The sequence below is a fragment of the Pseudopipra pipra genome, chromosome 1 (assembly GCF_036250125.1).
Source record: "Pseudopipra pipra isolate bDixPip1 chromosome 1, bDixPip1.hap1, whole genome shotgun sequence".
NCBI lineage: Eukaryota > Metazoa > Chordata > Aves > Passeriformes > Pipridae > Pseudopipra > Pseudopipra pipra.
In genome coordinates this window covers 72,932,433-72,955,371 of record NC_087549.1, presented here as the reverse complement: position 1 = coordinate 72,955,371, position 22,939 = coordinate 72,932,433, and the positions used below count along the sequence as shown (strand labels likewise).

The 22,939-nt window shown below is 36.4% G+C and overlaps 1 protein-coding gene across 8 annotated transcripts in view; it reads left to right on the top strand.

The window, feature by feature from the left end:
- The window catches only part of SEMA5A (semaphorin 5A), a 338,112-nt gene that overhangs the window by 157,363 nt on the left and 157,810 nt on the right, over positions 1-22,939 (top strand). The gene's annotated exons all lie outside the window — the stretch shown is intronic.

The following is a 22,939-nucleotide window of genomic DNA, read 5'->3' as shown; positions in this document are numbered from 1 at the left end:
ACAGCATCTCCAAAATAAAAGATTGTTTAACCCTGTTCCTAAACATACAAGGCAGAGTTAAAGCTAAAAACAATAAAAAGGCATTTAATCATGAATCAGTTCTTATTGTAACCTCAGCTTTTTGCTGTAATTATTTGTTTATTCCTTTTTTCTCCAGCTAATTTCCAGTTGTAGGTTATCTGGATTCCTGAGGGATCTCTTAATCTGTATGTCTCCTTTCTTGCCTGATAGTACTTGCTGACTCTGAGCAGTCTCTAATTTCCCACTTGTCTGTCTGTTTTTAGACAAGCAGATCTTCAATATTTTCAGAAGGGTTTCCAATCCAGGGCTTAGCCATGAAAAGGATAAATCATTCTCTTCCTGATTGGAGATTGATAAGGGATATTTTCCGGTAAACATCCCCTTTATTTTTAATCTCAAATTGGTCTATGGCTTTTTCTCCTTGCTCATTCTCTATTTTTTCACTCCTTTTTTCATGGGCCTACAGGCTATATCGATAAAAAGCAACTTCTGAAAATTGTGGAGTTCATTGTATGGTCACAAATATGATGGTCACAGGACCTTCAGGGTAGATAGGAGACTATTGGAAACATCAGAGAAATAGAACTAGGTGAAGACTGCTACTTGATAACTTTTGAGGCTAGATGAGAATTTTGATGATGACAAAAAGGACAATTCTGTCCAATCTTAATGAGCTATAGTAGCCAAAGTAGGGGAATCAAGCATATTTTAACATTCTTGAATGAAGCATTTTGAATTTTTCTTCTAGAATAGTTTGATTTTGAACAGCCTTTTGCTTATACTGAGAGGGAAAACAGCTTTAGAAACTCAAACAAGGAACAGTCTAAACGTTTTGGATTAAATTGAGCATTCAATTGATACTGAATTATTTAGAAGAATAAACAATTTTTGTATTTGCTTTGGTAGACAAACTGAAATATCCATTGTTTTTACAGCTCTGTCCTGCTGGCTGTTGTGGTGTTGTGCTGGCAACTAGAAATGCTTTGATCAGGACAGGAAGAGTGGAAGTGAGGTAGTTTATAGACTTTAGATGGATATTGATAAACTTATATGGGTGTAAGCGTTCAGGTAAAAATTGGTAGGCATGACTGCCGCTAGATTGGCTCATGTAATGTTAAAAGAAACAGAAAAGAAGAACTTTCTGTCCAACCTGTATTGATTTTTTTTTTACTATCAGTGTCCCCTGCAGAAGATCAAAGCCTTCTAATGTCCAAACAGTCTGTTAGACTTTTTACTCAACAGATTCACTGAAATGGACAGGACATTTGATACCAGTTATATGGGGACAATACTTAATAGCAAAAGGGAAACCCCTTAACCAGTTTGTCATATGAGTTATTTTGCCATCAACGAAACAATCAATGTCTAAAAACAGACTGACTCTAGCAGTTCATGAAATAACGTTTATTAATATAAATTTGTGACTATTTATAGGGTTTGTGTCTTCGGTGATAACGTTTAACTGCAAAAATTATACTGAAAGCATGTAGCAACAACAACAAGGCCGGGCATAAGCACATGCTCTAAGGCAAAGTCACTTACAAAGAATACTAATACCAGAAAACCTAGGCAAAAACTCTAAAGCAAAGCCACTTAAAAAGCACACACTCTAAAGCAACTTAACACAACTTACAAACTCTAAAGCAAAAGCAACTTGCAAATAAGTAAGACAACTTACAAAGAAAAAGTAAAGCAAAAACTTAAGCACACACACTAAAGAAAAAGCAACTTACAAATTATTATGAAACAAAAGTAAAATTAGTATATATATATAAAGTATATATATATATAAAGTATATATATATAAATATATATATAAATATATATATAAATATATATAGAGAGAGAGAGAGAGAGAGAGAGAGAGAGAGAGAGTGATCGCTCACCCCAAGGCCTCCCAAGAGAGTGGAGGGAGAAAAGGTAGCCTGTCGGTTACCTCAGCAGAGCTGATAGGACTTCTCCCCAATTTTTGCTTGTATCCAATATCTTTTGATACTTTTTTTTTCTTTAGGAAGTTTGAGTGGCTATACTCAATAAATTAATTTTGGGGTGATGGATGACAGAGGCCCAAGGGTCTACTTCCTGAGTTCCCGGCAGACAGGATGGTTTCAAGAAAAGGACATGTTATCTCCATGTCACTCCTTTCCTCATTTAATCCTTTCATCAGTTTCTAGGAATGTCTCCCCCGGTAAAGGGGTTTTTCGAGGAAACTATCAGTACCCTTTTTCTCCTTTTGTGTGGCCTTATGACCTTACAGCTCAAAAATATTAGCTAGATGAAAAAACTCTGTAACTATTGAAGAGTTGAATGTATAATTCCATTTGGACTTCCAAATGCTAACTCTTATTTCTCTGGGAGACTTTTTAGGTATTGATTCCCTTTACCTTCAGGGCTTGGATTTGCTAACATTACAATTTGATTAGGTTTGATTTTCTAAATGTACCCCAGAAACAAATCCTTTCCTTTTTTATTTGGTGGGTGCTTTGAAATGTGGGGCATTACTTTCATTATTCGTTCAGAGAAACTAAAAACTCTGAATTTGACATCTATTTCAAACATGGTGCTTTTACCTGGCAGGTCCACAGCTAGTTCCTTGAGACAGTGAACCTATTTATTATACAGACCAAGGACAAGGCACAGCAAAGGCTTAAACAGAAACAACATGGTGATGTGATTCCTGGACTGGTGCCATGTAAGTGGAGGCAGGTGGCTAGCACTTCAATGCAATCAATGCAATGCCAAGGTACTCGAGCACCAGAAAGTCAATACCAAAACCTGAAGCTTTTGTTACTAATTTGAAATAGCTGAGGGTATTTGTTTGGATTTTTTTGTTTGTTTTGGTTTGGTTTGGTTTTGTTAGTTTAGTTTGGTTTGGGGTTTTGGTTTTGTTTGTTTGTCTGTTTGGTTTTGGTTTAGTTTGGTTTGGTTTTTGTTGGGTTTTTTTCCCCCAAAAGTAGCGTAGTTGGATTTTTACTACAAATCAACCAAAAATACGTATGGCAAGTAGAAATGGATGTACAAGGAAGCACGTGGATGAGCAAGGAGCTCCTTATTGATCTCAAAAGACTTGAAAACATATTCTACAGAAGATGAAAGATGGGGCAGGTGACCCAGGAGAAGTGTAGGGTAGTTGTCTGATCTTGCAGGGATAGGCTTAAGAAAGCCTAGGCTGATCTTGAATTAAATCTGGGAAGGGATGTTAAGTGCAGCAAAAGATTCTACAAGCACCTCAACAGCAAAAGGGAGGCTAGGACAAATATGGTCTTGCTGCTCAATGGGCACTGGCAACTGGTGAAAAATGACATGGAGTAGGCCAAAGTATTTAGTGCTGCCTTTACCTCAGAATTTGCTAGTAAGACCAGATTTCAGGAATGCCTAGCCCCCAAGACCCAGAGGAAAGTCCAGTCTCTTCTTTCAGTGATGTCTTTTCTTACTGTCTTAGTGGGACATTACCCAGTGTATCTCATCCTTGGCATTTTCCCTCCTCCGGTTTCAAACAACAACCTGCTCCAACCAGATCTAAATGTCAGCAGTGAATGCGTATTACATTTCCCTGACTTCTCTGAGCAGGAGTGGCAAACTAAAAATGGCCAGTGAAGACAGCAAGAATGTGTTAATTGCTCTGGCACCAGCAGGGGCACAGAGGGTAGCCAGGCAACAAGAAAGCATAACTTTCATTTATCAGACAGGACACAGAACAATCTCTAGATGTTCTTCCCTGTGCTTTCAATCAGAGAAAGCAATTTGAAAAAGGAAATGTGCAGAATATGCAAAATTTTGCACAAGGGAAATTTCTGTAGTAAGAAAAAATCAAATAGGGGGGTACTTAGGTAGAAACACATATTCAGATTCAGGTAACATGATTATGAGCTCTAAGTCATTACCTGCCTAGAAAGGAACAGATTGTAAGTCACTGGAAAAGTGCTTTCAGTGTAAAATAAATAAAAGTGCTTCCAGCGAAAGTATGAAGGAAGAAGAGGCAGTGTGTGCTGCTTGAACCTTGATGTTATGATAAAAACAGAACATATCCTGGATGTAGTCAAGGCTTAAGACAGGATTTTGATTGTAGATTTTATTATTTTAATTTAAAAACCCCCAAACTTGGTCCATATTTGATAAGCATTTCATATTATTTCCCTTGCTATGAATAATAATTTTAGTGATATTAATTATAAATGATGTTCAATTTTCTTTCATTTTTGCTGAAATTCTTTCTGAAGAGCATGAAAATATATAATTTTGATGAAAGTTTATTGCTCCTTTGAAGTAACAAGCTAAATACTGGGTGATGTCTCTCTATTTGGAGTTTGAAGGTTATATCAATTCCAGTAAAAGGTCAGATCACACGTGCTGTACTATCTTGTCCTCTGCCTTCAGGAGGTGCCTGGGAAAAGCCTAAACTTGTAATGATAGTTCCTTAGAAAACTTTCTCAGCTATTTGAACCCAGGAGCTTTCTGAGATGAAGGTAGTGCCTTGGATGGATTTTTATGCAGTCAGCTTTTCAGCTGTCACAATGGACATGTAAAGTGGGGTAACCACAGGAACAAAATCACACTACTCAGTGGCAGAAATTTTAATAATAATTAAACAATATTCTGTGTTTTATTTGGTTTTGTAGCGCAAAATAGAATAAGGTACTGAGAGCAGGACAGATTTAATCTAGAGCTCATTTATCTGAAGGATATTTTCATATCAAATTCACCCTGTGACATTTAACTCACTTTTTGCATTTTGTTGTCCTATAGAAGAGAGTTCTGCAGCTCATCATTTGAAAGAAGTTGTTCTGGGGTTTATATACTTAAATATTCTTTACTGTTCAAAGAAAGGTGCATACACTTTTAATTCACCATTAAAAATAAGTGAACAGTTTTCCCTGTGCACCTTCCTCATGATTGTATAACTGTCTGTAACCTCTCTCCTCAGATGCCTGCTTTTTTTCTAGGTTGAGGAATCAGTCTATTTAATCCTACTCTGTAGAGAAAATACAAAAAGCTGGAAGTCTTTTGTCCCTTTTCTGTGAATCTTTCCTAGTTTTACTTTAGTATTTCAAATTATGGGTTGGGACAGAAATGCACAAACTATTCAAAACAAGGTGGTAAATGGATTTGTTCCATGGTACAATGATGTTCTCTAGTGTTTTGTATTTCTCATAATTTATTGCTAATTACTTTTTTGTTATTGTAATTCAAGATCTTATTTTTGAATAGTAATGTTCAGTTCAGAGCTCATCACTGAACACATGAAATTAAATAATTTCACTAGTTAAGGTATTTTTTCCTGGTGTGCAACGCTTCATTTATTAAAACGACAAATTAAATTCAATACAGATAGTTAGCCATTCAGATCTGTGTGAGTTTCCTAGAACTCTATGCAGTCAGTTCTTTGCTAATCTCAATAACTTGGTGTCTTTAGCAAGTACTGTCACTTCACGGTTCATTCTCTTTTCTGTATCACCTCAGGATATGTTCAGCATTTATGAATTCTTCCATAGATTACTGTGTATCTCACTTGCTGACTTCCTCCCCTCTGAAAATTGACCATACACCTACCCACCTACTTTTTAACCTCTTCTTTATCCATTGAAGAATGTTCCCTTATGCCCTGATTTTCCTGAAGAGGTTCTTCAAAGTCCTTTCATAAGAGAACTTGTCCAATGCCTATTGCAAATCCAAACAGAATATATCTTCTGGATATCCTTTAATCATACTTTGTTCATATCCGTATTTATTTTTCTAGACAGCGGTTTGTTTTTTTTTTGGAGGTTATTCCATTCCAGATGCAGAACTTGACCTTTATTGTGCTTAATGAGGCTCCTGTCAGCATATTTCTGCAGTCTGTTGAGGTACCTCTGAAAAAACAAAGCATTTTGAGCTCTGCAGCATGTTGGTCTCCCATTTTCTTAGATTTTGCTGTAATTTATGAACCTGCTGAGGCTGCACTCTGTCCCGTTGTCTGGGTTATTAATAAAGACATTAAATACTATTGGCCCAAGTATCAGTCTTCAACTGACTGATAACTCATTAGCAGTTGGATTCTGTGCTACTGAATGCAACCCTTTAAGCCTCATGTTTCAGACAGCTTTTCGTTTGTGTTATCATCATTAATCCAGTCAATAACTCAATAGCTGAGCTCTAAGGATACTACAGGAGACAGTGGCAAAGATATTGCTAAAGGTAAGGTAAAATAGTGGCCTCTGCTCTCATCAAAGAAGGCAATGAGTTTGGTAAGGAGTGACTTTACATTGTCAGATTCATGCTGGTTGTTTCCTTGCAAATTTGATAAAGAATGGCTTTGCGATGGCTTCAGTCAACTCCTTCAGTACACTTAGATGATTCTAGTCTGATCCCATAGACTTGTATAGTTAGTTTGATTTTATTCGGTTAGTTTACATGTCTCCTAACTCTGATCTTCCTCTGTATTAGCAATGCTTTCCTTCCACAGACTATGGTAATAGGCTCAGGGACCTGACAGACCTGTGGGCAGGGCTTATCAGTGAAAACTGAGGCAAAGAAGGCACTAAGTACCTCAGGTTTTTTTGGATTTTTTTTGTGTAGCACTTTTCATTATATCCCCTTCCCATGGAGCCACAGGCTGGTGTACTTACACATGCTTGTCTGATGCTATTCACTTTTCATAGGGTTTCTGTTGAGATTTGTCTTTCCTCGCTCCATTCTTACATATTCAGGGAATGCCTCTGGATTTTTTCATGGAGAACTTATACCTTATATTCTTGTATTTTATATATATATATGTAAAATATACAGGTATATATATATTTTATATATATATAATGTTCACATATGCTGGCCTTCTGCTGTACCTGCTCAGATATTTATACATTGGAATGGACCAGTCTTGTGATGTGAGGAGTTGTTCCTGAGCATCAACCAGCTATCCCGATGCCCTATGCCTTTCAGAGCAATCTCACATGGGACAGAGCCAAGAATATCCCTAAACAAGCCGATATCTGCTATTCTGAAGTCCATGACTGTAGTTCTACTATTTTTTTTACTTACTTTTCTCAAAATTGTCAACTCCACTCTGATCACTGCAGCCAGGGCAGACTTCTACTTTCACATGCCTGCTTCATAAAAACAAGTCCGTAGGATCATCTTCCCTGGCTGGGCTGACACTCACCTTTATCAAGGAATTGCCATTGATATATTTCAGAAATCTCCTGGATGGTTTATACCCAGGGTGGTTGAATTCACATAGCAGGGCTTGCATCTTTGTTCGCTATATTTATTACTTATTATATAATTTTTTATAATTTGCTTGATACAGATATCAGTGCTGCCAGTTTCTTGGATCTTTCTGGAGCCCATTTTAGAAATATATATTACATTTGCCATCTTCCAGACCTCAGGTACCGCAGCAGTTGTAAGCTAAAGGTTATACACCACTTAATAGTTCAGAGCTTTCATCTCTGGATTACTTTTAAAATTCTTGCATAAATAACCATCCTGAAAATGTGTTGTTTTGTCTTTTATCTGTATTCTATAGCCCCTTGTAACAACACTATGGTTTGAGATTAGAGTTTTCCATGAGCAGCCCCACCCATTCTGGGACAAGAACGTCCTTCAGCTCTGCCATGATTAACTTGGTCAGGGGGAGAAATATGTTTTTTCCTGGTGTGGTTTTATCTTCTTAATCATTTAATCATTTAGTCCTTCTTTGAACTGTCAAGATTCCTGCTTTTAATGTGTTTGAAGAAGGATTTATTCATAATATTAATGGCTTTTGCAAATTATTCTTCGAGATCTTTGTTTTCATTTTGACACTGCTTTAGTTTTTGAAAGATGCTTACTTCCTTTTGTTAACTACTTCTGTGCTGTTGTTAATCTATGCCAAACTAACTGTTACCCTTTCTCTCAGGTCTTTTTTTTTTCTTTTTTTTGATAGGTAGTATTAATTTGTCCTTTGTCTCCAGCTTGGTGTTCTTGAATGCTGCAAAACTTTAACTCTCAGCTACCTCAGTTAGCCCCTTTTTATCAATCTACTTCATCCTGAAGTTCCCTATTATGAAGCAGAACATTCTGTAGTGGATTTGTGTATTCAGTTGCTTTTGCAGTGACGCTGAATCTAAGTACATGTTGGTTGCTATTACAGTGCTATTCCTGCATGCTGCTCAGAAAAGAAGTTGAGTTGCTTCTTCACTCTTCAGCGTCATGTTAAGTCGCTTCATAAAACCCTTGATTTATGTCTAAAAGTTTACTCTTGATGCCAGGCTCATTTTCCTCTCCTTCTGCTCACTCACCTGCTACCACATCACAGAGTGACCTTTCTTGGGGATAGTACTGTTCTGGAGTGTCCCTGAAGGTCATCTCAACAGATTAGATTCCTAAATATCTTTACCTAACTCTTCAACAGTTCAATGCTTCCACTGTCCCTTTGTAGGCATTTAGAGTGAATCCAACTGCAGCATGTAATTTTCTCAGAAAAGACCTAAGGATGTTTGTTCTGTGCTCACTAGGTCACAGATGTGATAATGAAATATTCTGCCCTTTAAGAGATACAGTGTGTTTACTCTGTGTGACTGCTGGTAATATTAGCTAGTACCCTCACTTGATCCAGTCCTGCTTCCATTTCTGGTGTTTAGGTTGAGGAGCATGTATGAAGCATGTAATGTGGGAAGACAAATTAAAATTGCGTTGCCTTGCTTTGCTAAGATATGAAAGATATTCCTTCTGCACTCCCTGTGCAGCAAAATACATTTGCGTCTTGTGTGCAGAAAGTAGCCAACCTGTTGACATTTTTGTTTTGTTCTGTTGTTTTGATTTATACAAGTGCATGTTGCAGTTTGGAATTCAATGAGAACAGATTAGCATTTGTGGAGAACTGACCTCCTAAGATAGACAAAACTTTGATAAAAGATGTTATTGTGGTGGCGACAGTGCGAGGGATTTGCAAGCATGCATTTTAAGTATGTTCAGTCTGTTACCAAGTCAGAATGGTTATCTGTACTCTGCCTTGCATCACATCTGCATTATCCCCCCAGGATTCTTGGGATACCAATCTCTCTTCATTAAAACAAGAACAACAGCCAAATGATTGAGATTCCTGCTTGACTTATCACATTTGGAAAGCTAACATTCTTTTGACAGTAAGACATGAGAAGCTACATCTATACTAGAAAAATAATGTATGTTAGAAAATAACTTTCAGCTAGCAGAACATCAAACATGATTTTGTATTTAGATTGAGATTAAAAACATTGCAGATGCATTACTCCATTTATTAGACAAGTTTTTATTTATTGATGTTACAACTCCTGTATACTAGAAGTTGCTCCTCTGAACATTAGGAGACCTTTGGTGGGTTACTGGACTGACAAGGTAAAATGTGCTAATTTCATTAGCAGATTTAGTGAGTTAATTCACTATAGAGGAGTTTGTAGGTATGTGTAGAAAGAAGGAATTGGAGTGAGGAGTAAAGAATTAATTTCTAACTGCCACTATTGCAATGCAGCAGTTTGTTGTCAGTGGATTTGGGACTGTGAAGTAAGAGTAGATGAAAACTAGCAAAGAAAGCCTTATGTCTTCCTCTTGCTCTTCCTATGTTTGTTTCTTGGTATGATAGCTTTTATTTTGCATTACTTTTAGTTTAGGTTCTTTAATATTCTGTTAATACAGCTGTGCTTCAAGTGTTCTCCTGCTTTAGCAGTTAGTTCCAGCTGTAAAGGGGGCAGTCAGTGCTCCAAAATGAAGCATACACCCATCTCATTTTGAGGCACCCCTTTTTTGTTGTATTGTTTACTAATGTGTTTCAATATGGCTATTATTGGCTTTATTGTTACTGCAGTTACTAGTACTAGCAGTTTTTCTTTTAGGGAATGTATGATATCCTTGCCAAGGGCATTTTTCTTTTTTTTAATGTGCAGAAGAATTTACTTTGAACAATTGAATTTTCTTGCCTGAGGACATCTGCCATCACTATAAAGTTATTGAGATGTTATTTAATTGTTCCAGAAAAATGAGCAAAAAAATGCAAGATCCAATTCATGTACATTCAAAATTTTAATTCTGTTCTGCTACCCTAATAACTTTGTAAAATTAGAAGTTTTTTCCAGTCATGCACAGAATAGAATTTTTCAAAAAGCTACCTACTATCTTATCTTATTTTTATCCCAATTACTTTGTGATATAGTGTGTGGAAGAAAGGGACAGAAAAGTTTTGCAAATAGAGCAATTAAAAAAGTTTTTTTTCCTGTACTCTCATTTTTACAAAAAATCATTTATTTTGTTCATATTTCTCTTTCTAGCTAAATGGCAGAGGTTACAGAAAGATGTGTCATATCTCACTCTAGTATAGATTTTGTGGGAAGAATGGGAACTGTTTTCTAAGATAACTGCAACTTTCAAAATCATTTTGGTTTAAAACAAAAAGAGTTGTATCAATGTTGTATGGAGTAGGGAAAAATGTGAGGAGGACAGAGTGGCACATTATGTGTCCCTATTCCCTGTACTCCTGTGCTGCTGGCTTGGAGGAGGTACAGGAGTCCTGAAAGGATGAATTTGTTCCTGTGAAAATGTGGTGGTAGTGGTGGGAAAGTGTTTTAGATTTATCTGTTTCTGACCATCAGACTCTATTTTTAATTGGCAATAAAATGTCCTTCCTACCTCCCCTCTGCTTTCTCCAGAAACTGACAGATTAATATTGGAAGTATCTGAATTCAAAGCACCATGTTTAACACAGAACTGCTGATGGTCTGGATGAATGTAGCCAAAAATTGTGCTATATTTAGGAACATGAGTAGGGAAGAATGCATTATTTTATCCATCTGAAAAGTTATGTTTGTAATGTCCTTGAAAAGATCTTCTAGTGGACAGGACTTATGTTGCTGACGTGAAATTTCAGTTCTGCTTGAGGAAATGGTTATGTAGGTTCTCATTCACAGTTAATACGAAGACCAAAACTCAGGTTTTCCTTTGCCACACAGAGCAAGCAAGATTCACTGATATGCTTGCTCCTTTTTTGTGTAGGAGAGTTTGTCTATTGCAAAACTAAAATGCAGCTATTCATCTCTTTCCTTTAAAATAGACTCATATCCTAGTCCTGCAGGTAACTTCAGGCAAAGCCTTATTCTCTCCTTGAAGATCCCAGGTAGTATAAGACTCTGTGTGCTGTGAAACAGTTGAAAATTCAGGACTGAAGTGTGCTTCAGGAAGAGTCATTGCAGGAAAGTTTGATTTGATTCTGTTGGAGTTTAGACATCAAATATCCTCCCCAAGAAGGCAATAACCTTGCTTGCATTGCAGATTCATTTTAAGTATGTGAGTTCCTTCTTCTTCCTTAAGTCTTTCTGTTCTTTAAGTTTGCTTTTTTCTCCCAATTCTTTTTGATTTGTAGTCATTCTGCTTTCAGAGTGAAAGAGACATGTCTATAGGTGCAAGCTTTGCTTGGGGTCTCTGTGAGAGCTTGAATTACTCATAATTTGGGTAAAAGAACTGGATAATTTCAATAGGCATTGAAAAATTTCAGTAAGTGTTTTCTGTTGCAAAAGACCTCCACTGCAAGGAGAGGGTATAGAATCTGCAAGGAGACTGACAGACTATTCAGAATGTTGTTATTAAAATCTCCAAGTACCTTTTAAAAGCATGAGCCTTATTTCTTGAACTTTGTGAATTTTAATTTGGCTGTTATAAATCCCTAGAGATCCTTGACTGAGCATCACACGGACTGTTTTGAAGAAAAGCTAAGCAAATATTTGTGGCATTGAATTGTTTTGAAATAAAACATATTCCTTTCTGCAGTTTAGGGCAGATAAAAATCCAGTGGTGTTTTTCATATGAAGTTTTGTTTGTTGCTATTCTTCTTAACAAAGATAAAGATTATGCTTTATTTTTTCCCTCAAGAACACTGAGAAATGTTTATTTTTATATATCTTGCACTTAAAATAGAAAATTATTTTTGAATATATGGAGCTTTTCAACTTCACTGTTTTGTAGTGTTGCTCTCAGAATAGCCTGATCTGATTTTCAAATCCATTCCACTATTCACATTAAAAGCTAAAATGAGTGGACTTTGGTCTGATTCTCAAGTTCCTCAGTACTTCAGTCATATACTAAGGGGCTTTCCTATTATGAACTACTGTGCAGAAGCTGTCCCTTTTCTGTAGTGGATATTGAAACTGTTTACACTTTCTTGCCTTTCTTCTGTTCTTAGACAAAACTCGCTTTGATTTTGAAGTGCTTTGCTATAGTGAAAGCTCTGGGATTTGGAACAGTGACTTCAAAGGACTCATTTTAGCAGAAAAGGCACAGGAGAATTTTTTAAGAACTAATTTCCAGTAATGAAATAGGTTTTGTTACTTTCTGTTTATAATTATAAACTAGCATCCAGTATAAACCACTGTTAAAAAGCTAAGAGCTATAACATACCCATCAGGGGACAAATTGTTAATAAAGTATAATTTGAAAGGGGAAAACTGGTAATATCTGCAAGAAGAAATAAGAGCCCCAAGGCTGCATAGAAGTGCCTTATTAACAGTTGCACTGGGCAACCTGTTGAATGAGTTTATTTATCATGTTTTTATAGTTACTGCCACTGAGCTTTCAGCTACAGTGGGAGAAAAATACCAAAGTACAATATTGTTCTTCCAGTGTAGCAATCAAATCAAGAAAAATGGAAAAGAGGCTACAGGAGGAGGAAAAACATCACACAACTGGTTCAGAAATAAATTTCTTCGGTTGGGCTCCCTATGTGAGATATTTTCTAAAATTTCTGCGTGTCACTGAAATTTAGGAGGTGCTTTTCTCAACACTCAAAGGTCTCTGAATCTGAAGGTTGAGTAGAGCTTCCTACAAGTCTATGTATGCTGGAATATTAGTTCAGCAGGGTGGGAAATATGAGGGAAAAATTGGAGGCAAATTGTTAAGATATTATGATGACGATTATTTCAGTGACTGTGTTCCCAAGATTCCTTGTCAATGTAAAATGAGTTAAACACCTTTATATGTAACAGGGGTATGTTTTCTCTCTAAGCTGTTCTACTGTCTCTGCAAAAATGGCCAATTTTGATCTGAGTGTTTGTCTTATAGAAATTGAATAGAAATTACTCACCTATTGAATGTTGCTAATACTAGGTTGCCAGGTGTCACTGACCTCCACTAATTAATTATTTGAATGATGTTCAACATGTAACCTAGAGGTGCAAAGTTCCATGAATCACTGACACTGCTCCAGACCATTCACTTGTGCCAAAATGAGAAAAAGAAATAACATTTGAGCTTTTTCATAGCGTCGCTGTTATCTCAAATCTTCACAACGAAATGGTGATTTAAAGTTGAATTATGGGCCCCCTTGTTCCCACTGCTCCTTCCATTGTGATTAGAATACGATGTTCCCTTGAAGACATTTTCATACCTGGAGCAAATACTTGCCCTAGTCCTGAGGCTCATGTTCATCTTTCTCACATTTGATTTCTGTGTAATTTCATAGTGCATCTATACTCCAGTGATCTTCCTAGTAGCTATAGGTTCAAGATTTCTGATTTTAATAAGCATCTTTTGCACTTTGTGTTTAGTGAGAATTTTTTTCAGCCTGCTGTTCTTTTTTTTGTCTTACTCCACAGCTCATGATATTATCTATGTGTTGATGACACTCACTTATGTGTCTTTTTACTTTTTATTCTTCTCCTTATTCTTGCTATTTTTTCTCAGATTATTTTACCATTTATCAAATGTGAGCAAGTTATTTAAGGTAAACATAACCAAAATTGAAATTACCTTTTTTTCTGAGTGAACTGTCAGTTGTGTTGTCATCAGCTTTGTTCCCAACTCTTCGGAGATGTGGTGGTGTTTTTTCTTACTGTGTTCCATTTTACCCCATCCACTTTTTAAGTGGCTTGTATATCTGTGTGTTATCCACAAGTGGAAAGAAGAAAGCTCAATCTTGATTTTCTCAGTCACCTTTCTGAGCAATTAATTTAACTAGAAGAATGTAGAAAATTAATTATTTGTGTCTCCTTGCTGTTGAAACATGTATTTTTCCACTACCTTTTCACTGGACAAGCTGCATGAAATGGTGGTTCTTATATTTCCTTTGTTATTAGCTTTCTACTTCCTCTCTGCTTTCATCTATTTAAATCTTTTTAGCTTGACTTGGTTGCATATTTAATGGAAAAATATATATATGATAAAGTTCCTTCAGCAATTTTTGTCTTTTTGCTGTTTTGTGAGATACCATTTTTAGGTTAATTTTGAAAGATATTTTTAATATTGTAAGTAACAGTTATTGTAAAGTGTAGTATTTTCTCCAGAATTCTAGGTGGGTGTTACTATTAACAGAATCAAGCCTGCCATCTCTAAAGCCTAATTACAAAACTATTTAAATAAATAAGTAAAAAAGAGAAATGGAAACCCTGATAAAATTGTTCTTCTGTACCTAATATGAAGTTATGTACAAAATAGTATACAGATATATAGAAACAGGAATTTTTTTTGTAGTCTCATTTATTCAGTATGACTTAGAAGATATTAAAAATTGCATCCTCTGTCATATCTCTCAGGTTCATCTGAGTATTTTAAGTCTTAGCTGGAAGCTGTAATAGAGCTATCTTTAACATCCCAGGGACAAGATATAGTATGTTGGCTGTGTCTCTCAGAAATTATTTCAAGAAGGTTTTTGATTTGCACAAAGTCTTCTGAAGTCTCCCTGACTTCTGTGGCTGAAAGTTAAGGAGGGCTGTTTGCTGGGCATACCACAGCAGCATGGCTGTCTTGAACAGCAAGTTAGCAGCAGGCAGGATGGCCCACATTCTGATGCTGTCTCTTCCTTCCAATTTCCAAGTTTCTTAGTAGCAATGAACAAGTGTACAGGAAAAAAAACCAGAACACTTCTGCTTGCCTATGCTCAAGGTCCAAACCAACATTTTGTGGTACTCCAGTGCCAGGGGATTCTTTTTGCCACTTACTCTGTTCTTAACCCTAGGGGGTTGAGAAGTATGAAATTATATTGAAATTCCCTTAACTGGAATAAAGAGAATCCTGGCCTATCAGCATCTAAAAGTTTAAAACACTATTTGTAAAAAAATGTTGCTTTCAAAATGTCTTGGAGTCTACTAAAATCAATCTTATTTGCCAAAAACTGAGGAAACACTTCAAAACTCAGTGTGCTAACACAGATGCTAAGTCTTAAAGGATTCATATGTAATTGATTCAATACATAAAATTTACTATATGTAGTATAATTTCAGAATGTGCATTAAAAACGTGATGTGAAATATCATTCCTACCTGCTGAATGGCTGCCAAGTTTGGTACTGCAAGAACATTTTCTTGTTTCACCCCTTCAGCACAATCCCACATTCAATTTTTAAATGTCCATAAAAACTGTAAAAGCCTCAAAATGCCAGATTGGAACAATAAAAACTTTGAAAGTCACAGTGCAACAGTTTCGGTTTTTTTAATAACTCCCTGGGAGCAGGACTCAAAACCCTAGTTTCAAATATAGTCAAGTTTTGAGTTGCTAATTTCTAGGTTTGTGACTTCATTTTCTTTTAGAAACCTGTCCCTGTTAAAGGTAAACCAAATGGATATTTCGTGACATTTAGAAATCTTTGCAGAAGACCAAGAGGGGAATGCACAGTTGGATGAGTAGGTGGCATTTGTAAAAGTTCAGCCTTGGGCTGTCCTGTGTCATTAAAGTCAGTGGAGTAGCACAACATGGAGAGTTTGCAAAAGTCTTAGTAACTCTAAATTCTTCTCTAATATGCTTAACTTTTTCTTCTAAATTTATCATAGTAACTCTGACAATTTTCAACAACTGTTTATTTGCATAGTCAATAAAATCAGCTGATTAAAACTTTGTCTGCTTCTTGAATTATTATTAGGTTATGTATTTCTCATTTTTTTATATACTTCAGGCTAGTATATTTGGAATAAAATTAAGTTGACATCAGCTCCTTGAAGTCATATAAAGCTTCAGATATTACTTGGTTTAAGTACAAAATTATATATCTATCAGGGGATCTCAGTTCTAACAAAATTCCAAACCCTAGAAAATGCACGCATGATTTTATGTTTGTTTCCTTACATTTCATAGTGCTTACTTTATAAGAAACTGTAATTTTTAACTGTGGATGAACAGTAAAAGCTGGTTCTGAACAAATGAAAACACACATGATGTTATTCCCAGGCTGTTTCATGTGGCAACAAAATTGGTGGCAAAATACTGCAGTGACTGTAGCCAATTAGTAAAGTTGTCCATATGGTGTTGGATTTCTTGTATAAGCTGCAGGCCTATCACTTCGTGTGAAAGCCTAACCAGGATGCCTTAAATCCCCAGAAGTCAACTTTTCCTTTTTTGGGGAAGGTTGTGTTAAAGGGAAAAACCCTTTTTAATATTTTACTCTAGTTTTTCACTCAGAGGGTGATCACTCTCTGAAGTTACTTGTCAGGAACCTATTGGCAAGATAGGCAGCTCCAGCAACAATAGCTTCAAGCATGAGGGGTCATGACGCTGTGGAAAGCAAGGAAAATGGTTCCTGTGAAGTAGAGAGAGGTATAAATCTTCCTTAAGTGACTTTACATATTTGCTGGAAGCAAGGATGTCATTATACCAAACCATGCCTTAAAATTTCTGGTAACCATCAAAACCACCACTAACTCTGTGGCTGCTAATTTGCTGCTAATGTCTTGCTGGTATACTTCTCTGTGGCTACATTCTTTCTTTGGGTTTATGATTGTGATACTTTCTTTATGGCCTCTTTAAATTCAGCTTTTGGAATTCAGCATACATGTTCATTGAGAGCTAATTAGGTAAGCTGCAAGACACCCTTGCCAAACAAGTCAAAACATTTTGAAGCCATTCCATTGCTGGGCTGATGTGAACAGTAAGGCAATATTACTCATATTTGTTGACATATATTATTATGGTTATTGCCTTTATACCCCAACTCCCCAGAGTATTGTTTAAATACATGATATAAGAGATGAAAGCAAGCAGATAATGAAAAAAAGAAAAAAGGAAATATCATGTAGTTGTTAGTTTTTGGCATTGTGTAATTGAACCGTCTTCTTTAATGTTATTTTTGCCAGTATCTAATTAGCAGAGCCATCTGCCTAAGAAGTGCTGGACCATCTGTCTGGAATATTGTTCTGTTCATTTCTTGGTTCTTGACTAATTAACTTCTTTCTCTATGAAATGAAATAGTACATTCTGTTTCTACAGAAATATATAATATATAATACATAATTCTATATATTATATGTATAATTCTATATATCATATATATCATATAATCATATATATATGTCATCTCCAAATATGTTCATATATAAAAATATATATGAATGCATACCTGTATACATGTATATCTTTTGTCTATCTGTGTAGCTATGGGAGCATAGTTCTTCCAGAAGATATGATTTTACTCAGTTATATGTACAGCTCCCTCTGTAGATGAAAGTCAAATGTTTTTTTCTTGACCTGTCAGTAAAACTAATACATCTCTAACTTAAATCATTCTTAATGACCAGTCCTTTCTTGACTGTGTTCAAATTTCAAATTTCCTGTCTACCTTTACTAATTAAAGTTAGAATTATAGAAAGGGGTTGTGTTAAAGTAAATTACTTAGGGCTTTGATTTTTTTCCTCCCTGTTGTATTTTGTAATTTTTCTGGAAAATTATATAATAATATAGGTTGGAAAGGACCTCCAGATGTCTTGCCTGGGGACTTCATTTGTTCCTGCATGTTGGGCATGTAAGAGAAGCCCTTGACAGTTACTTCTGTGAACATTATTTACTGTTTCTACAGTTTTCACGTTTCTCTTTTAGTGTTCTTCAAATGTATTTGGATAGATCAGTTTAGACTGGAGATTGTCTTTCAGTTTTCATTGGAGTTAATTTCTTTTCAGATATTTAGATTGCCTGCTGAAGATATGGTAGTTCAACTTCTAAGAGAGACTTTTGTCTCTCTAAGAGAGACAAAAAAATATATTTGTTTTTCCAAAGAATATTAGTAAATTTAATACTGTAATTTTTAACTTAACATATATGAGTGCCAGTTGTATATTTTTCTTCATTTTGAAGATAACAGTTTCATTGTATATCTCGAGTTGGAATTTGTTTCTTCTCTGGCTGGAATTTCTCTCCTCCTACTACCCCTTGAAAATGCCAGGAGAGATTCCATCTAAAATTTCTGAAGTTCTTTACAAACATCAATGATGTAATGTTTAAAAGACTGATACAGTTATTTGCAATTGAGCTTTTAAAAAAAGCTGCCTGCAATGAGTTTGAAACTTGAGTTCAAGCTTAAAGTTAAGTGAGCACCAAAGCCTTGGTTTTGTTCAGTCTGATTTTTTGTCAAATCAGTATGGAGCCTTGTGGTTCATGTATTTATTTTAATTAAAGAAAACAGTATGTGTTACAGAGTGAATGTGGCATCCTCATCAGAGTACACTGGGTTAAGTTCAAGTTGTATCTTTCAAGTTCGGTCTTTAGAGTTGGCACGCTGGCTTTCACAGTGCTAAAAATCTCACTACATTACATAATTAAGGTTTATTTATATATACTAGAATGTAGTTGAACTGAAGACTGGGAAATTAGGAGCAAACTAAGTCAAGACATGACATTTATAGGGGTGTTTGAAAGAATGTATTGATTGCAGGATTTATAAAAGCCATGTCATTGTAAATATTGTCACCTTACTATCAGAAACAGACTGATGTGCCAATTTAAACCCTACTCTTTAACCTATGCAGCTACATTCCTAGTGGAGATGTGTAGCAGTAGCTGTGTGTTACCTATCCTTATTTTCTCTGACATTGACTTTCAAATCCCTGTTTCCTCTTTCCCCAAAGCAAACAAACTTTAATGTCTATAATTTGGTTCAATGAATTTTGTTGCCAGCTCAAGTAGAATTATAATATTAATTAAAACCAGTACACGGAATGGTGCAGGTTGTATTTTGCATGTGAAAATTAAAGCTTCTTATTAAGAAATGTAGAAAAGAAAATATCCTAACAAGATAAACATCAGCTGTGTAGACCTTCATATTGAATCAAATATCCAACATGGTATGCGTGTCATATCTGCGCTACTTGTCTGAACTTCATGAAAATGTCAGCAATCAGTATTAAGCAGGAGAATATGTCAATTAAATGGAAGCAGTGGGTAACAGTAACATCCGCAAACATTTCATTTGCTTTTTAAAATAATGCAATCCATGTGTTCATCTGGTCTTTCAGAATGAAAACTTCAAAAGTCTTAATCTTCTACTGACAAAACCCACATTGTTATTATTCTGTTGGGACATTTTATTTTGTCTTTATGTGTTGAAGATTCAGGACACATTTTTCTCGTCTTTTTTTTCCACACTGAAATGACATTTAACTTGAGGAGTTTTCTACCTGTCTTCCCCCTGTATATAACTAATAGACTGTGTTGAATATCTAAATTTCCAGTTTGTGGAAAACTCCTCCAAATTTTCTGGACTTTAGGAAAAAAAAAACCTCTTTATATAGAAATGTTTGTCTGCATTAATGAACTGTGCGGAAGCCTTAGGGACCAAAGTACAACAGTTTAAAGTACTCAGCTCTCTTCATATGCCTTTGTGCTATATTTCATTTGCAGTCTGCTCTATTATTATCTCCTCTAGCAGGGCCATAGGACTTTAAGTACACTTGATCTCAAAGGTGTGACTTAGCTTTGTCACATGTGTCTGTACTTATTTCTTGTCCAGACACTATTACTCCTTTAACATATTTAGTCATTAATAGTGTTTTCCCAGAGTTTGCCATTTGGTTAGATTACATGCATTTGGGTTCTTATATTAACTATGATATCCAGAAATGTTACATAACGTTTTAATATTTAATATCTTTATTTAAATCTGTGCGTTGTGTGGATGTCAAAGAGAAGAAAGTTAATTTTTGGTTTATACTGTTAACAGTATTAGTGGTTTTGTGATGTGGTGGTAAATTTTTTATTAATATTTAAGACTTGAGAGGTCCAGCCAAGACGTTTATCCTAAGTAAAAGAGTATTTAACTAAAAGCTAGCAGTCTGTGGCTGTTTCCAACTTTCCACTTCTGAACTAAGGTAATACTGGGTGTGCTTCTCATACAGGCTCCACCAAGAGCCCTACACCTCTCTATTGTCAAGGTGTTTAATGTTTGATTCCTTCTTAGAAGGGTGGCAGTTAGCAAGCTCCTTAAAGAGTCTGTCTCTCCAGGGATAGATACCAGGCTTTGCTAACATTGAAATGTTTGTTTTTCTTCACCTCTTTATTTTTTATGAAATGTATGTATGCTGGGTCTCTATGATTGCCTGGCAGAGAACAGGGGAGTGAGGGGGAGGTGCTGTTCCAATGTTCTCTCACTATGGTCAGAGTTAATAAAGCCTTTGCCTGAATTTTCCTAGATTTTACTTACATTATTGTGCACTGCGGGTTCCCAGATTTTCCAGCTGTGACCTGCTTGCAGAGATGTGTTGTATGCTTTTCTCAGATTTCAAAAGTTTGAAGAACTGTCACTTTTGGCTTCTGAATGTCCTATCTCCAAAGTCTATTGATTTTTGTTTCCAGAATTTTCAGTGCCTGAGAAATGTACTTAAATAATTTGATTTGTGACATTATGTAATTTTTACATTTCATATACTTCTCCTTCAAATTACTCTTTTACTTTGGACTTAGAGCCAATTGAAAGCTGGGTATTTTGTCGCTGAAAATTGATTAATTGATAAACATTTTACATTTAATCCAACCTTTTTTCCTGCTCTTTGTGCTTGGTGTATTCTTCTCAGTTCAGTTTTGGCAAGAACTTTCTTCAAACCTTCCTTTTAAGCACCCGTATTTCACTAAGTCTTTCTACTCTGACCTCCAATTAACTTTTGCCTTTCTCCAGGTTTTGAAATTTTTTGTGTTGTTTAGAGATAATCTATTCAGTATTGTATACCTGTATCTAGTGCCACATACCATATAGATTCAATGCCATATAACGTATGAATTCAGTGTGTCCTAATGGATTAAGAATTTACTTGCTCGTCCAAGAGCAGGCTTTTGTACTGTCATCTCTGTTATGGACATGAATTGCTTTTTGCATTACAGAGTCAAAAGAGTTAGGTCATTGCTGCTTTTTTGTCTGACACGTTGCTGCTTTTTTGTCTAACTCCATATGACATTTCTTTCATGCTACTAGATACAGCTTGTTATAAATGCTAGGATCATTCACAAGTGAATTCTTCCAAAAGTTTCCAATATATTCCCCAATATGCTGTAGTCGTTTAGTATTGCAAAGCAAATGCTGTAAATAAGAAGGTTTAGGATGGAGGAAGAGAAATAATATCATTAGTTTTCAGGTGTCTTTTTTTTTCCCCTGAAATGAAAAAAGCTCATTCTAGGGCTTGTTGGAACACAAATGCTTTGAAGGCATTTCCACCCTTAATTTATATAGGCTTGTACCTTTTTGTTAATTATAGAGTCTGCTTGCTATTAATATAGTCTCCACTAAAAGACAGGTACAAAAGAGTTGTGGTGGGGAAAAAAAAGTGGTTTTCTCCCTGGAGTTAAAAAAATGGTAACCCCTGAGGGGGTGGTGTCTCTCTTGGTGTTGACCCAATCAGCGCTCCTGCAAAATTTAAACATATCACACCAGACCGGAAAGGAAGGATGATGAGGTTGTTGAAGAGGAGAGTAGCCATGTTGTGAAGCCACGAGGAAGGGGCAGGAGCCCCGCTTGGGGGCCGCGGCCCCCCAGGCCCTGGCTGGTGGTTGCAGAAACTCGGTAACAGTGTTAAACTGGACTGAGGTCTGTAACTGAGAAGCTGGGAGTCTTTCTCCACTGTGAGTGGACAGCAGGAATGGCAGCAGAGACAGCAGTGAATGGAGGCTGTGGCAGAAAGTCAAGAGATAAGAAGAAGCAGCAAAGTCAGCATGCAGCCAAGTGAGAAGACACAGAGATGTCTAATGGAGAGAGAGAGAGAGAGAGAACTAAGCTCTTACAGACAGAGTTTTGGGGTAAGAGCTGAACCAAACACCCCAAAACCCTTTTGAGACACCTCCTAGAGAGGAGGGGTGGTGGACTCCCACTTGAGAGGAGTCTTGGAATGCAGCAGTACCAGAGAGAGGAGCTGAGAAGCTCAAGACGTCCTGGAAGCTGGACTGGGACAGCCAGACGGAATGCGGAGGGGGTGATCTTGCCCCCCTCCCCCCAGTGAAAGCTTGAGCTGAAAGCTGCCCGAGACGTTCTGACTCAGGGGTAAACCCCCTGAGGAAAGAGACCATCAGAAAGACCCCTGCACTTCGTGATATGACGTGGTGAGGCGAACCTTTGTCCTGGTTAATGCAGTCCATGGAAGAGAGAGACCTTCGCCTGGAGTCGAAGGGCTGAGAGGGGCGAGAGGAGCCCCCCCTTGTGTGTAATGGAAAGAGATCCAGCTACAGTTGCTGCATGGAAGAAGAGAGGCTACTGCCCTGAAATTGGAAAGGATCTTTCCCTTCTTCCCTTCTGGACTTTTACTGGAGGGAGAAGAGATTTGATCCAATGTAAATACTGATTTATCATAGGAGAGATAGTTAAGATTATGTATATAATGTATTATAATATTTATTTGTGTAGAGATTGTAATATAATTCCCTTCCCCCCAAATTGAGTCTTGTGTTGTGTCTGGAAAAACCCCTCTCACACTGGGGTGAGATGTGTTCAATTCTTGAACTCAGGAATTGGATTTTGGGGGTCTCAAACTACGACAGCATTTCCTATATTAAATCTGAATAAGTGGTCGTTCGTTATTTCCTCGTATATAAAAATGAAAAGACTGTGATTTCAATAATTGAGCAGCAGTAGTTGCTTCAGAAATCTCAATTCTTCTTGATAAAATATGAAGTGCTTTGTGGCATTTTTATCTAAAGAACATACGGATGTGCACTGTTGAGGTGAAAGAATGCAGACTGATTTAAAATATGCTTTGACTACACA